The following is an 18132-nucleotide window of genomic DNA, read 5'->3' on the forward strand; positions in this document are numbered from 1 at the left end:
AACACACACCATTCATTCACACTAGCCGGCACACATCACGCACACATGGCCGCCAGCTCTAACAGGAGCAGGGAAAGATGGGCAGGTGTGTTGGCAGAGGGTGGGAGACAAGAATGGGGAGAAGGCGATAGGACAGACGGGGTGCAAACTGTTGGGTGAAGGGTGTGACAGTATGTTACCATAGGTCAAGGCCGGGATAATTAAGTGAGTAGAGAAAGTGTTGTAAGGATTGCTGTGGCTTTCTCCACCAGACATCACGGCGCCTAGAGTATCAGCAACCAAACTGACAGCCTGCAGCAGCGGGTTGCCCGCTTCACAGGCACACTGAAGCACTACACAACCGACAGGCAATATTGATGAACGGCCACAACAACAACAACAACACAGCAGAGACACCAGCGGCCGCCAGGGGCCACTACTGGCCCATATAAACATAAGGAAGAGGTTGCTGCAGATCCCGGAACTATTTTCACACGTCAAACGACGTGATGGAAAATAGTTCCGAGGTACTCATCCGCCCAAGTGCAATAAAGGCCGGCGCTCAGCCTTACATTGGCAGTTCATCGAGCGCCAGCAGACATGGATAGCTGCCGCCCCATTAGCCCGGCTTGGTTCTTCTCGCTGATCTCTGGATTAGGCTTGGTATATCAGAGAAGTCTCTGGCAGATACTAGTAGGAAATTATTTCAGTTGTATTCTGTATTATTCTTGTATGTAGCTGATTCGAAGATGGATCACTATTTTGTGTTTGTGTTATCCTTGGAGAATTTGTTTTGGTTAATTGAACAGGCCAATAAATTGTTTTTGGACTTTGATCGTTAGTTTCTTCTGCTTACGCAGACATATAAAGGATAATTCCTATCTGCCCAGTTCAGAAAAGCTGGTGGTGGCGGGGAGGATCCAGATGGCTTGGGCAGTGAACAGCCATCGAAATCAAGTACGCTATGTTCAGCTGCATATTGTGCCACGGGGTGGCCTGCTTTGCTCTTGGTCACAGTTTGGCTGTGGCTGTTCATCCTGCTGGACTGCTGGTTGGTAGTCACACCAATTTAAAGAGATGCACAATGATCACAGCAGAGCTAGTAAATGACATGGCTGTTTTCACAGGTGGCCCGGCTCCTGTCAGAGTAGGAGAAACCTGTGACAGGACTGGAACAGGAAATTTTGAGTGGGTGGATTGGGCAGGTCTTACACCAGTGTCTTCCACAGGGATATTATCCTTGTAGCAAGGGGTTGGGATTGGGAGTGGCATAGGGAGGGACTAGAATGTTGCGGAGGTTGGGTGGGCGATAGAACACCGCTTTAGGAGGGGTGGAAAAGATCTCGGGTAGGATGTGCCTCATTTCAGGGCATGATGATAGGTTATGTTATTATATATTCTTTGTACTTTAGAGATCATGTTTCTATTTTGTGATATGTTCTTTGGATGTAGTAGTTTCCAGGCACCATCTTTGTTTACAAAATATGAAAGTTTACATGTGATGTGTTACAATGGAGCTTGGGTCCACTGGAGGTATTCCATTTTACTTTTTTTTCCCCCCACCTTTAGATATACATTTAGTTTTTTAGTCAAAAACCTCCCCAAAAACCATGTTCTGAAATAATATTTTTGTTTCTCCACTACACAGTACTCCAAGTTACCCCAAAAACAATAACACAACACACACATCATACCAACACATGTAAATCCACCTGATGATGGGGGTTTAAACCTTCGAAACATTTTGTGGATATAAATAAAAGTGGCTGGTAACTGTAAACTTTTTTCATTTGATTTTTTTTCCTAACCTTCAAGAGAGTTATGCTTCTGCCTGAACTTGTTAAACCAACACTAAATAGTTAGTTTGGATTGTGAAGGGCCACCCGGTGCCATTTACAGGTATTCCAAAATCTGATTTGCATTCAGTACTACCTAACAATCATAACAAATTATCACAAAGAAATGATTCTATTTCAGCTACATTGTTCCAGACTGATGTAAATAACAAAAAGAATGAAGTACTAGCAATCAAATTCATACGTCAAACAAGCTGAAACTTGTACATATTTTGGAAATTATCAACAACAATTCAAGAAGTCTCGAAATTTTCTGAGCACCTTCCATACAGTAGCTTCACTACTCTGTCCCAAGCATGACATACAGGAGTTTCAAAAATATGTTTACAAACTTTGGGAACATATTCCTGACACCAAAACAATACAAAAATGTATAGTAAACAAGGACTCTAAAATCATACCTTTAAAGGTAAGAGCATTTGTTCATCTTTGATACTGTGAAACACATCTTTTCTGCTGCAAGCTCTTTGCTTTCCATATTTTGGGAGAGTTAGTTAGTTAGTTACGAGTTCCATTGATCAATAGCACAGAAAAACCGTTATGATGTGGAACGTGTCAAATGTACAAGAAATGCGCACAGAAAACAGGTTTTTTAATTCATTATAGTGTTATACCTAAATATTTCTAGTATCTATTCCATTCCCTTAAATAGCACAAAATGCATATATTATATGTCCAGATTTATTTACTCATATTCAAGAATTCATCTATGGTATAGAAGGAGTTGTCAATGAGGTATGATTTCAATTTGTTTTTGAAACTACTACTGCTGTCTGTCAGACATTTTATTTCATCTGGTAATTTATCAAAAAGTTTTGTAGCAGCATATTTTATCCCTTTCTGTGCCAAAGATAGGTTAAGTAAAGGATAGTGTAGGTCTTTCTTTCTTCTGGTATTGTAATCATGAATGTTGCTGTTGATTTTAAACTGGTCCATGTTGTTGAGAAAAAATTTCATTACTGAGTAAATGTACTGTGAAGCAGTTGTAAGAATTCCTAACCTTTCAAACAGATGCCTACAAGATGTGCGACTATGAACCCCACGCATTATTCTAACTACTTTCTTTTGAGCAGTGAATATCTTTTATCTAAGTGTTGAGTTGCTCCAGAATATTATTCCGTATGACATCAGAGAGTGGAAGTATGCAAAGTACGTTAGCTTACCAATTTCTACATCCTCAAAATTGGCAAAGTCGCTTTAGGAGATCTAAAATATGAATTTTCCAATTAATATTCTCATCTGTATGTACAACCAAAAACTTAGTATGCTCTACCCTGGCTACTGACTTCTTTTGATGTGTGATGTTTATTGAAGGAATTATAACTTTTGCAGCAGAAAATTGGATGTACTGTGTTTCTTCAAAGTTCAGAGCAAGCCCATTCAAAGAAAACCAATCAATAACTTTTCCAAAGACCTTATTTGTATCATTTTCTATTGGACTTTCTTTTACTGGATTAATAATTATGCTTGTATTACCAGCAAACAGTGTCAGTTTGGCATCTTGTTTCACATAAGAAGGGAGGTCATTCACATATATCAAGAACAGGAGGGGACCCATGATCGAACCTTGTGGAACACCTAATGTAATTTCACCCCAGTTAGATAAAGTGGCAAACTCCTTTGAATCGCTTGAAGCATATAGTGGCAAATTCCTTGAATCACTTGAAGCATATAAACAGACTTTTTGCATTCTGTTCTGTAGATATGACTTAAACCACTCATATGCTGTTCCATTTATACCATAGAATTGTAATTTCTCTAACATAATGTCTTGGTTCAAACAATCATATGCTTTGGATAAGTCACAGAATATTCCTACTGGTAACATTTTACTATTTAAAGACTCTACTATGTGGACAGTGAAAGTGTATATTGCTGTCTCAGTGGAGCAGCATTTGTGAAATCCGAACTGTGATTTACTAAGTATGCCATTACTTTTGAGATGGCTAACCACTCTTGAGTACATTACTTTCTCAAAGATTTTTGAAAATGCTGTAAGCAAGGATAAGGGCCGGAAATTATTGACATATGTGGTTTCCCTCTTTTTGTACAGAGGCCTGACAATGGTATATTTTAACCTGTCTGGAAAAATACCCTGAGTCCGCGATGCATTACATATGTGACTCAAAACATCAGCTGTCACTGCTCCACATTGTTTTAATGACTTGTTAGAGATGTCATCTACTCCAACAGAACATTTATTTTTCAAAGATTTAATAATTTTCCTTATTTCACAAGAGGTTGTTAGATGAAACTTAATCTGACTAAAATTTTTCAAAACTTACTCTTCCTGGCTTTTTCTTTTGAACTATTCTCACCAATTTTTTCTCCAACACTTAAGAAGTGATTGTTAAACACATTGGCTACCTGTGTACTGTTGGTTAAGATGGTCTCATTCTCTTTAACAGTAATACTACCTACCCCAGTGGTTACTTTTCCTGTCTCCCTTCTAACAACATTCCATATTGATTTGATTTTATTGCTGGAGTTGTTAATTTCTTCTCTAACATACATATTTCTTGATTTACTTGCAACTTTTCTCAGTATGTTACAATAATTTTTATAGTGTAAAGCTACTTCTGGGTCTTTACTAGTTCTTGCTGTCCCATACAGTTTTCTTTTTCTTTCTGAAGACACTTTAATACCTGTAGTAATACAAGGTACGGGGTACCCGTGGTCTAGGGGTAGCGTCTTTGATTCATAATCAAAACGTCTTCGGTCCCGGGTTCGATCCCCGCCACTGCCTAAATTTTGATAAATAATCAGCATTGGCGGCCGAAGACTTCCGGCATAAGAAGTCAGCCTCATTCTGCCAACGGCCTTGTCAAAGAGGGCGGAGGAGTGGATAGAGGTTCAGGGCACTCTCTTGTCCTAGGGGTGGGAAATTGCCCCTAAAGGCGGAAGAATCAGCAATGATCAACGACATGAGGATGCAGAAGGCAATGGAAACCACTGCATTAAAGACACATAATGTGTATCCACAGGACATGTGGCCTGTATTTGAAGAAGTGTCATGATGATCTCTCCATTGGCAAAAGATTCCGGAATAGTCCCCCATTCGGATCTCCGGGAGGGGACTGCCAAGGGTGAGGTTACCATGAGAAAAAGATTGAATAATCAACGAAAGGATAACGTTCTACGAGTCGGGGCGTGGAATGTCAGAAGCTTGAACGTGGTAGGGAAACTAGAAAATCTGAAAAGGGAAATGCAAAGGCTCAGTCTAGATATAGTAGGGGTCAGTGAAGTGAAGTGGAAGGAAGACAAGGATTTCTGGTCAGATGAGTATCGGGTAATATCAACAGCAGCAGAAAATGGTGTAACAGGTGTAGGATTCGTTATGAATAGGAAGGTAGGGCAGAGGGTGTGTTACTGTGAACAGTTCAGTGACCGGGTCGTTCTAATCAGAATCGACAGCAGACCAACACCGACAACGATAGTTCAGGTATACATGACGAAGTCGCAAGCTGAAGATGAACAGATAGAGAAAGTGTATGAGGATATTGAAAGGGTAATGCAGTATGTAAAGGGGGACGAAAATCTAATAGTCATGGGCGACTGGAATACAGTTGTAGGGGAAGGAGTAGAAGAAAAGGTTATGGGAGAATATGGGCTTGGGACAGGGAATGAAAGAGGAGAAAGACTAGTTGAGTTCTGTAACAAGTTTCAGCTAGTAATAGCGAATACCCTGTTCAAGAATCACAAGAGGAGGAGGTATACTTGGAAAAGGCCGGGAGATACGGGAAGATTTCAATTAGATTACATCATGGTCAGACAGAGATTCCGAAATCAGATACTGGATTGTAAGGCGTACCCAGGAGCAGATATAGACTCAGATCACAATATAGTAGTGATGAGGAGTAGGCTGAAGTTCAAGACATTAGTCAGGAAGAATCAATACGCAAAGAAGTGGGATACAGAAGTGCTAAGGAATGACGAGATACGTTTGAAGTTCTGTAACGCTATAGATACAGCAATAAGGAATAGCGCAGTAGGCAGTACAGTTGAAGAGGAATGGACATCTCTAAAAAGAGCCATCACAGAAGTTGGGAAGGAAAACATACGTACAAAGAAGGTAGCTGCGAAGAAACCATGGGTAACAGAAGAAATACTTCAGTTGATTGATGAAAGGAGGAAGTACAAACATATTCTGGGAAAATCAGGAATACAGAAATACAAGTCACTGAGGAATGAAATAAATAGGAAGTGCAGGGAAGCTAAGACGAAATGGCTCCAGGAAAAATGTGAAGACATCGAAAAAGATATGATTGTCGGAATGACAGACTCAGCATACAAGAAAGTCAAAACAACCTTTGGTAACATTAAGAGTGCAACGGGAATTCCACTGTTAAATGCAGAGGAGAGAGCAGATAGGTGGAAAGAATACATTGAAAGCCTCTATGAGGGTGAAGATTTGTCTGATGTGATAGAAGAAGAAACAGGAGTCGATTTAGAAGAGATAGGGGATCCAGTATTAGAATCGGAATTTAAAAGAGGTTTGGAGGACTTAGGGTCAAATAAGGCAGAAGGGATAGATAATATTCCATCAGAATTTCTAAAATCATTGGGGGAAGTGGCAACAAAACGACTATTCACGTTGGTGTGTAGAATATATGAGTCTCGCGATATACCATCTGACTTTTGGAAAAGCATCATCCACACAATTCCGAAGACGGCAAGAGCTGACAAGTGCGAGAATTATCGCACAATCAGCTTAACAGCTCATGCATCGAAGCTGCTTACAAGAATAATATACAGAAGAATGGAAAAGAAAATTGAGAATGCGCTAGGTGCCGATCAGTTTGGCTTTAGGAAAAGTGAAGGGACGAGAGGGGCAATTCTGACGTTACGGCTAATAATGGAAGCAAGGCTAAAGAAAAATCAAGACACTTTCACAGGATTTGTCGACCTGGAAAAAGCGTTCGACAATATAAAATGGTGCAAGCTGTTCGAGATTCTGAAAAAAGTAGGGGTAAGCTATAGGGAGAGACGGGTCATATACAATATGTACAACAACCAAGAGGGAATAATAAGAGTGGACAATCAAGAACGAAGTGCTCGTATTAAGAAGGGTGTAAGACAAGGCTGTAGCCTTTCGCCCCTACTCTTCAATCTGTACATCGAGGAAGCAATGATGGAAATAAAAGGAAGGTTCAGGAGTGGAATTAAAATACAAGGTGAAAGGATATCAATGATACGATTCGTTGATGACATTGCTATCCTGAGTGAAAGTGAAGAAGAATTAAATGATCTGCTGAACGGAATGAACAGTCTAATGAGTACACAGTATGGTTTGAGAGTAAATCGGAGAAAGACGAAGGTAATGAGAAGTAGTAGAAATGAGAACAGCAAGAAACTTAACATCAGGATTGATGGTCACGAAGTCAATCAAGTTAAGGAATTCTGCTACCTAGGCAGTAAAATAACCAATGACGCACAGAGCAAGGAGGACATCAAAAGCAGACTCGCTATGGCAAAAAAGGCATTTCTGGCCAAGAGAAGTCTACTAATATCAAATACCGGCCTTAATTTGAGGAAGAAATTTCTGAGGATGTACGTCTGGAGTACGGCATTGTATGGTAGTGAAACATGGACTGTGGGAAAACCGGAACAGAAGAGAATCGAAGCATTTGAGATGTGGTGCTATAGACGAATGTTGAAAATTAGGTGGACTGATAAGGTAAGGAATGAGGAGGTTCTACACAGAATCGGAGAGGAAAGGAATATGTGGAAAAAACTGATAAGGAGAAGGGACAGGATGATAGGACATCTGCTAAGACATGAGGGAATGACTTCCATGGTACTAGAGGGAGCTGTAGAGGGCAAAAACTGTAGAGGAAGACAGAGATTGGAATATGTCAAGCAAATAATTGAGGAAGTAGGTTGCAAGTGCTACTCTGAGATGAACAGGTTAGCACAGGAGAGGAATTTGTGGTGGACCACATCCAAGGTTTCTTTGAAAAGTTTGTGGTGTTACATTTAGTAATTTTCTTTGGAAAACAATGTTCAAAAAGGGATGTAAATTTATCATTAGCATTTGGCTCATTACATACATCTTCCCAGTTTACATTTCCTAAACTTTCTCTGAAGTGATCTATAGATACCGGGTTGAGCACCGTCACACTTTTACTTAATGGTTTCTGAAGTGTATACCCTGTTAGGTTTTGTAACTTAATCAGTTGTGCATCATGGTCAGATAATCCATTTATCACAGGGAAAGCATGTGTTTGTTCTACATCCTCTTGCTGTACAAATACATTATCTATTAGAGTACTACTGTCCTGAGCTATACGTGTAGGGAAATTGATCACTGATTCTAAGTTATATGTTGTTAACAACACTTCTAGTTCACTTTTCCTATCAGAATTGCTTAGAAAGTTAACACTGAAATCACCACAGATTAATAACTTCTTCTTTTTGTCTGGCAGACAGCATAATAGGGAGTCAAACTTTTTTATGAATAGCTCCCAATCTCCTAGTGGAGACCTGTACACTGTTGCTAATATCAACACAACATTATCTAGCTGAAGTTCACATGCACAAACCTCAATGTGAAGATCCAGACAAAATTTGCTTACTTCAGCAGTTCTGTATTTATACCCTTGTTTTATGAAAATGGCAACTCCTCCTTTATCCATACTAGATCTACAAGTGTAAGATGCTAAATTATACCCATTTGTACAGACATTTTTCCATCCCCACAGTTACATGGTGCTCAGACAGACAAAGTATATCAATCTCATTCTTATTTCTGAGATCATTTAAACAAATTATCAGTTCATCTACTTTATTTTTTATTCCCCTGATATTTTGGTGAAGTAAGTTGATACCACCCTTAGCTTTATCCCCATTTGCTGTGCATGAAGTTTCTTTTCTTCTATTTTCCTTTGTTGTTGTCTGTCTGGAATTTGGCTTTAACCTAAAAAACCTGTCTGCCTGGTCCCAATAACCACAGGGATCACCCTTTGTATGACTGTGGCCCCCCTTACAGTATCTGCTAATAGAGAAGCTAACTTGTCTTTCCCCTTCCTATTGAGGTGCAGGCCACGTGTAGTGTAACGTCACCTACCAATAGCATCAACTGGAACAACACTCGTGTGAAACTTTTCCGGTGTCTGGAGCATCCCGTTCAGCTCAGTGTTAACACGCCTTACAGCAGTGTTTACCCAGGGCCGGTTATGGCGCTGAAAGACATCCACAAACCCCACACTCGTTTGCCCAGTTTCTGCTCCTATTTGATCCAGGTCACTCCTCATACTATATCTTGGATTCATAGCCAGGCTGTTTCCTGCTCCCCCAACTATAATTATCTGACCTTTCTTCTCAAAGTCCTTGCACAGCTGACCTAAGTTTTCTGTCACCTGGCTAAGGCTAGCACTTGGCTTCACAAAACTTGTGACCTGGTACTCTGTCCCTAGTTTCTCCTGAAGCTGTTGGCCCACACCCCTCCCATGACTGCTACCTATAAGCCTATACAGAGCAAAAATGGTCTCTAGAATGAATACCTTAAGAGCTACGAGCAGTTGTTCATCTTCATTACAATGAAACACATCTTCTGTTGGACAAGTACTCATAGGTCTTAAGGTACACATTTTAGAGCCCAAGTTTAATGAACATTTTTTTCCTTGTATTGGTCCATATTACCTCCTTCCAAAATATGGAAAGCAAAGAGCTTGCAGAAAGAAACGTGTTTCACAGTATCAAAGATGAACTAGTGCTCGTGGCTCTTAAGGTATGCACTTTCTAGTCCATATTTAATGACTGTTTTGGTGTAAGGAACCCACCCCTGAAGTTTGTAGAAGTATTTTTGAAACACCCTGTGTGTGTGTGCGTGTTTGTGTAGTAGAGTACTCTGTCCCTGCTATCTGTTAAAAGGCAAGATCCACAAATGTCAGAAGCAAGCATTCTTAAGATACACAAAATTTCCGTATAGTTTCCCATTGAGGTTTACTGAACATTTCCGTGAAGTCGTATTTTGATATCAATGTCTGTATGAGAATTCTACAGAGACTGACACCCACAACATACGTACATAGTTCAGAAAAAGTCTTACCAAAATTTAATACAACTGAAGTACTGAGGAGATGTTCAGCAGCATTTAGTAATATACTGAGCTTATGTAATGAATCTTTTCACAGTGGTACTTTCACAGAAAGATTTAAATGAGTTATTGACAAAGGACTACACAGAAAAGGAGTAAAACATTGGCACAGAATTACACTGACCCATCTCATTTCTGTCAATATTTGCAAATATTTTCAAGATTATGAATAAAGACTGTACAAACATTTAGCGCAAACAGTCTGAGATTCAAAAAGGACTTTCAGCTGAATGGGCTATATTTATCTTGGCAGATGATATGTCAACACCAGTAAGTCCAAAATTATTGATTTGTGAACTGACTGTGTCTTTCGATTTTGTGAATCATGATATCCTAACATGAAAGTAAAAATATCACTGAAAAGTAGATGCAGCAGATTCACAGTTTTTATCTGACCAGAATCGCAGATAGCACTGTGTATCAGTTCCATGTCGATTGTCTAATAACAGATACTCAGAATCTGAAGCAATCAGACACGATGCATCACAAGGTTCTATTTTGGGTCCTCTCTGTTTCTAATATACACTATCTGATCAAAAGTAACTGGACAACTATTACGGGACATTAATATGGGATGTTTCAATCCTTTGCCTTAATGAAGGCATGAACTCTGCTGTGGATACTTTCAACGAAAAGATATAATATGATCGTTTGGCATTATTGGCCATGAGACCCCTCCTGGGGATGTTGACTTTCAATGAGACATCTGAATGTTTGTGGAGGAATAGTGGCCCTTTCTTCCTCAAGAGCTGAAGCCAGATAATGTGGTGATGTTGGACACTGGGGTCTGGGTTGGACAATGGGGATCTAGGGTGAAGTCGACATTCTGACTCATCACAAAGGTGTGCCTTTGGGTTCAGATCAGGCCCCTGGGAAGGTCAGTCCATTTCAGGAATGTTATTGCCCACAAATCATTGCCTCAGAGAAGCTTCTTTATGACAGGGTGTACTGTCATGCTGATACAAACAATTATCATCTCTGAACTCTTCCTCTTCTCTACACGGAACACAATGCCGTAACATGTGTCATGAACTTCCACATTCAACATTTTCTTATGCACAACAAGGGGATCACACCATAACCACAAAAAACATCCCCATACTCTAACACCACCTCCTCCGTAGTTCTCTGTTGGCACTGCACAAGATGGCAATAACATTCTCCAAGCACTTGACAAACCCAACCCCTTGCATCAGATTGCCACAACATTCTAGGCTAAATCACTCATTTCTTACAATCTGCTGCCCGGTGTCATCACTCTTTATACCACTTCAAGTGTCACTTGGCATTCATTGACTACAGAAATGTGTGACATGAGAAGCAGCTCGGCCACTGCACCCCATTCGTTTTAACTCCCTATGCATAGTCATTATGCTAGCTGGACTACTTGTAGCACTCTGGAACAAAGAAGTGATTCCTTCTGTTGATTTCATGTGATTTTTTACAAACAGCCATTGCAATGTTCTGTGGTCAATGTCAGTCAGCACATAAGGTCTGCCCGGTCTCCGTTTAACTGTGGCTGTTCCTTCACATTTCCACATCACAACCGTAACACAGACAATTGACTTGGGAAGTTTTAGAAGGACTGAAATGTCCCTGATAGATCTCTTACTCATACGACATTCAAAGAATAATCCACATCCAAAGTCACTGAGTTCTCCTGCCCAACATGTTCTGCTGTTACTGTTTCTCAACTAACAACACAACACAAAATTATTGAAGCTTTCATGGACACTTGTTGATAAATTGCCTGTTGGCTTCTGTCTCAGGTTCTTTAGGCAATATTTGTTTGCTGATTTTTCTGATGTTTCACCAGCACGAGTGACTGGCATTGTCCAAGTTTCACCCCCCTTTGCTGGTGGCAAACTGGAGATGAGCTCGCAGCTGCAGATTATATGTATCTGGTGTGCCAACATCTGAGGGCTTTTCCGAGGTCATTAACACTGTGGTTCTCCCCTTGTTACTTGGTACAGTTGTTCGCTGCTGCATGTGAATCCAGGAACCATTCACCTTGAAACTTTCCTCTTTCTTGTTGAAGCTATAGCCATTTTTCTGGGTTTCTATAGCTTCCCTGAGCAAGTAGGTGTGGAAGCTCTTCTCGGCAGCAAGACTTTCTGTGTCAGCAAATTTTATTACATGGTTGGTCTCACACAGCATGAGCTCCACCATAGCTGCTTTCTCCACCTGTCCCAACATGCAATGCTGCATACATTCGGTAATCCTGGTGCTAACTGATTGCCCAGTCATTCCAACATAGTCTTTACCACATGCACATGGTAGGCAGTATATTCCCAACATTGCAAGTGGACTGTTTTATCCTTTGCCAATCTGAGACACTCTTTGATCTTCTTCGTTCGTTTTCTTTACACTGTTTTGCACGATATACGGCTCATTCTGTATCTCACTCTGGGAATCTATCACGGAAAGGCCATACCCAACATTTCTTCTTCTGATGTGTCACTTCGCCAAGTTTTTGATTCCATGGCAACTGGTAATCACGCATTGTTTCTTGGAATGCTTTCTATGTTTGTGGAAACTCAACTTACAAATGGTATTTTCAGTATACAGAAGCATGATATATGAACCATATCTGGTGTTAACTCTAGAACATCCTGCAAAGACTTCTTCAAAAACTTAGTATTTTGACATGTACTTCCTAATTAGCAATACTTCTATTTTCTCAAGAAAAGATATGGCGAAGAGTTTGAACACGACATCAGAATCAGAGACTTGGTAAGTTTAACATTAATACAGAAATGGGTCAGGTACACTGGTATCCATGTACTCAATAATCTGTTGGAGCATATTAACCATTAAGTAAATAGTGTGGTGGAGCTGAAGAATGTATTAAAGAACATTCTGTCAGGCAACTTTTTCTACTTAGTTGCACAGCATCTTTACAGTATTTCTTAAATATGCTGTAGCTTACTTTACAATCAGAACTAGAACTGTAATACAACAGTCTTTTGTTTTGTCACTTCATTGCATTTCACTGGGGTGACATGTTCATCTTTGAATTCATTCCACGTCCCAGATACCAGTTTTCATTATATCCACAGAGTATGGTTAATGAAATATAATTATGATGACAGTAAAAGTTTCCACAGTTATGTAATAGCACATCAGATGTCAGCTTTGATCAGTCACTACCAAATATTGCTCTCCCATAACTTGTGCCAATCAATTACACTATACTTATTAAAGGGTTATTGCATGTCAAATCAACAAGTGCTGCAACCTGACTTCCTTAGATTTATTTTAAATAAGTATGCATGTAGTATTTATAAACAGTAACACAAAACAATTTTTTGTACGGTTTTCTGACAACAGGTTACAGAGTCATAGGTGCTGAAAAAAGTAGAAAAAATCAAATTTTTGATTTGCGGAACAATATTAATTTGTTCACAACTCCTGTTCTAATTAAGCTGAAACACTAAAACCAAGTTCATTTGAAAGCCCTTTCATATAAAATAAAACATAATTAGTTGAAAATATATACACATTTTTAATAAAAACATCAGTATTGAATTTACTGAATCTTGAAAAACTACTTTTTAAAATCCTCAAAAACATATATGTGAAACAAACTGTTTTCCTCTACATGTTGTAAAATTTTCAACTTGGGATAAACATGGGATCACTATCAAAAGCAATTTTATGTTTATCGTGATTCTGTAAAATGTCATTCAAATTGCGAATTGTTGTTATTTTAATTTTACTACCTGTGACAATTTTACAGAATCGAAACTGGATTTATTCCTTGGGCTACAGAATTGTACTTTTCATACAAAAACTGTGTTTTAGAGTTTAGCACTGGCTAAATTAATAACTCAGAATTAATGTGTAGACTTACATATCTAAAATATGTATCTTAATACAAGTGAATAACCGCTATTTTAAAGACTATATACAAAAGGCTGGACAAGTAAAGGATTTGGAGAAGGCCAAGGGTATTTTCTCTTCTCCCAATCCAAAATCTTGCAAGACTCTTAATCAGGCGACTGCTCATTTTGCAAAAAACTTTTATTGTTCTGATAAGATAAGCAGGTCAATAGCTGGTTAAAAAACATTTTGTGCTCATAAGAGTTGATGGAGATAAAATTCAACTGCCTAAATGATTAGTTTTAAGAAATTGGAAAGAAATTTATATACACTTTGATGATTATCATCCAGGGCTCCAGATTGGGTTTTCAACGTTTGCTCAGTAACATACCAAAAATTATTTTTTAGCTGGAAGCAGTGGTACATACAGTGTTCGTTTGTGTACTACCCACCACAACTTCAAACTTATCCTGACTGGGTGTAACGCTCCTCAGCGGAGAGTGAAAGATGATAATCCAATGAGCATGAGATCACTACCAAAAGCAGTTTTATGTTTATTGTGTTTCCGTTAAATGTTATTCAAATCGTAAAATTATTGTTATTTTAATCTTACAACCCATAACAATTTCACAGAAACATAGTCAGATTTATTACTAGGGCTATGAAATTGTAACTTTCAACCAAAAAACTGTGTTTTAAAGTGTAGCACTTGCTAAAGTAGTAACTCAAAATTAATAACTAGACCTATACAGCTAAAATACCTTAATAGAAGCAAAAGATCCCCATTTTAAAGATTATATACAAAAGGTTAGAAAAGTAAAGATTTGGTGAAGGCCAAAGGTATTTTATCTTCTCCCAATCCAAAACCTAGCCAGACTCTTAATCAGGCGACTGCTCATTTTGTAAAAAAATTTAGTGTTCTGATAAGATAAGCAGGTCAATGACTGGTTAAAAAACATTTTGTGCTCATAAGAGTTGATGGAGATAAAATTCAAGTGCGTAAATGACTAGTTTTAAGTAATTTGAAAGAAATTTATGTACACTTCAAAGACGGCTATCCAGGGCTCCACATTGGTTTTTCAAAGTTTACCGAGCCACAGTCCAAAAATTGTTTTTTTTAGCTGGAAGCAGTGGTATGCAGAGTGTTTGTGTGTGTGTGTGTGTGTGTGTGTGTGTGTGTGTGTGTACTGCTCACCAAAACTTCAAACTTTTGCTGACTGGGTGTAACATTCCTCAGCTGAAAGTGAATATTGACACTCCAATAAAACCCTATAACGACAGTACTGCACGAGTCATGTGTAACCCATTCTTGCCCGTTTGTCACTTTGGTGAATGTCAGTACTGTCCAGGCCAAGAAACACTTGAAAAGTATTTACAAGAATTGTTGGATACTAATGATACTGACCAGATAAATTACAAAAATAGTTGTTCTGGTCTCTGTTGATAGTGCATCTTCAGAAACTGTCACAAAATCCTCCAAGGACTTTATTCATTCTTTTTTTCACAAGTTAAAATCATTTACATGAGATTCCTCTATAGCCAGTCAACAATCGAGTTGTTGGTGATTTGTGAGTTTGCAAGAGTTACACATTTATTGTACAGGATGAAGTTCAAGGTTACCAGTGGACCGACACACAAGAAACAAATCATCCCTTTGTAGTTTATTACAAAAATGGTGACAAACTTGAGCAAATGTCTTATCATACGAGAATGCCTCACACGACTTTGTTGCTGTGCGTCTGTTCCAGTGCTACTTCATTGACGTTCAGACCAAAAAAATTTAATAAAAAGGAAAATTTATGATCCCACTGCTGGAGTGGCAGTTCAGTATGAAAACAGAACTTTATCAACCTGCACTATCGTGAAGATTTCCACATAGAAGCAAAGTGGCATTTTCAGCCACCTCTATGGTAAACAAGCTATTGATGGTATTGACAGCCCAAGCCAGTCTGCAATGTCCATACTGTGATCAAATCATGACACCTAGGCAACTTTGTGTTTTTCAAGGATAATGTGGATCAGTGTCAAGTATGATATTGTGGAAGATCACGGAAATGAAGAATTGAAGCTTGCAGAGACATTTGAGAAATGCTGTGCAGTTATAGGCACACAAAAACTTCACACACTTATTCCCCAAAGCAAGAATAAAATAATAAGAAAATTTTAGTCAGACTCTAATGATAGCAAAATTGACGTGGTGATAGCTGTTGTGACCCAACATCATTTGCTGATGTAAAAGGATATATTGCTTGTGCATATAATGGACACTGGTGGTCAGCCTGTGTAGTTTGGAAAAATCAAGCAAAGGATGAAATTACAGTTAGTTTCTTACTTGCATATGCCTTGCCCATAATTTTTCACATTCCCCAACCACACGCAGACATTCTTCCTGTAATCAACAGGGAAGTAAATGATGTTTCTATTTAAAAAATGTATATATACAGATATTTTCGACTAATTATGTTTTATATTATATGAAAGCTCTTTAAAACAGCTTTTAAATGAACTCAGTTCCACTGTTCTAGCTTACATAGAACAGAAGTTGTGAAAAAATAAATGTTGTTCCACAAGTCTTTTTAAAAAAAGTGCCCATTACTCAGTAACCTTTCATCAGAAAAACATAAAAAAATATTTTGTGCTACTATTTGTGAATAATACGCACATGCTTACATTCAAATAAACAAATCTTTCATTTGTTTATTTCACTTGGAATGCCCCTAACCATTTTAAACGTCATATCCTATATTATGACATAATTCTACATTTCAGCTATTTCTGGTTGTAATGTAAGTCCCATTTGAACAAAAACTGACCTCACGCACTGCATTTAATTCACTCACGTCCCCCCCCCCTTCTCTCTCCCACTCTCACGAAACACTGCTATACATGTGACTGGTATAGATTTCATAATATTATTCATGGGTTCCTGAAGAAAATTTTCCACTGCTCTTGAACAGCGATTTTTGGCTGTAAAACAGTAGTCATGCTGTCCTAATTGAAATCCAACATTAATACCCAACTGGGTTCTTGTCCAACAAACACTCCAACAATGGGTTTCAAATTATAAGCTGATCTTTCAACATGCTGCCATGAACTGAGCTTTACTAAAATAAGCACTGTTGTTTATGGAACAAACACTCGATGACATGAGTTACATTTGCGACTGACAACCATAACACAACAAACACACTATAGTTATTCACAAATTAATACTTTTGATAGGGACAAAATGTAAATCATTTTTGGCCAGACACTATAAAAACAATCAAATGATTTGACAAAATACTAAAACTATCTACAAAATATCTAGATACAGTTCTCCATACAGATCATAAGATGAAAGCAATCATTACAATTAATATAATCAGTTTCCAAGTTACACACTGGCGCGAAAGAAAATTTTTACAAGTATTATTTGAATTAATAAAAGTTACTTTTGTCGCCTCAAACACTGGAAATACTAACTAATTACCCTGTAGAAAGTACTATCTACTTCTCAGATTTTGTTTCTACTGTGTGTCTACTTGTTGCTTCGTGTTTCTTTGCAAACGGAAATAAAGATGTTTGCAAACACTTATCCTTTCAGTAAAATAATAGAAATCACCATTAGACATAAGGTACACGGCGTTAGTTTTGGGTACAGTTAAAACAAGGTTAATACGTTAATTCAGGTACATAAATATATGAATTACTCACTCTGCACTACACAGATAACTCAACTTGTCTTCAGCCGGCGTAACAAACACAGTCACAGCCCAGCATCGTCGAAAACATAACATGTGGATCAATAAACACCGGTCCCTGGGTTTGCTGATAGGCTAAAGACCATGACGTCATCTCTCGCACCAGCCAATCCGGATCGCTGCTGGTTTTTCAGCCCCTGAAAAATCACTAGCGGCCAGAGATAGTGGAGACCTCATGCCACTTCTTCACTGCGCATGCTCGATCGTAACGGCAGACCGCATTCGCGAAGTTTCTCCTCCGTTAGTTGCCTGTAGCGCGCTTTATGATTTACTTTTGTGCCTATAGCGAAAGATAATTCAACTACTATCTCATAATGTTCGTGTGTCCCTTATGCCAACGTGACTATGAACTCCACTGAGGTTTACAGAGGCACGTTAAAAAAAGCATAGTCTTCTGAGAAAGAAGAAATAATTATTGTGCCTAAGAAAATAAAGAGCAAAGGAGCAGACGATCATTTTATGCAGTTCCTGTAACAAAGGTTTAACTCAAGTGTCAGCTCTTCGGCTGCATGAAAGACTATTCCATGCTGGAGATTCCTCTCTTGACCACAAGACTGCTGCTTTTTGCAATATTTGTAACTTTTAAGCTTCGAAGAAAGCGGACATTCTTGAATATTTTAAACATATTCACGAT

At 38.6% G+C, this 18132-nt stretch overlaps 1 protein-coding gene across 6 annotated transcripts in view; it reads right to left on the minus strand.

Moving 5' to 3' along the window:
* Positions 1 to 17606, minus strand: part of LOC126470170 (pumilio homolog 3-like) — a 195593-nt gene extending 177987 nt beyond the window's left edge. For all 6 annotated transcript variants that reach the window (XM_050097812.1, XM_050097815.1, XM_050097813.1 and 3 more), the window contains exon 1: positions 17452 to 17606. The gene's annotated coding sequence lies outside the window, so the exon portion shown is untranslated. The remainder of the gene's footprint in view (positions 1 to 17451) is intronic.
* Between the last annotated feature and the right edge of the window lie 526 nt (positions 17607 to 18132).

Source organism: Schistocerca serialis, chromosome 3 (assembly GCF_023864345.2).
Source record: "Schistocerca serialis cubense isolate TAMUIC-IGC-003099 chromosome 3, iqSchSeri2.2, whole genome shotgun sequence".
Taxonomy (NCBI): Eukaryota; Metazoa; Arthropoda; class Insecta; order Orthoptera; family Acrididae; genus Schistocerca; species Schistocerca serialis.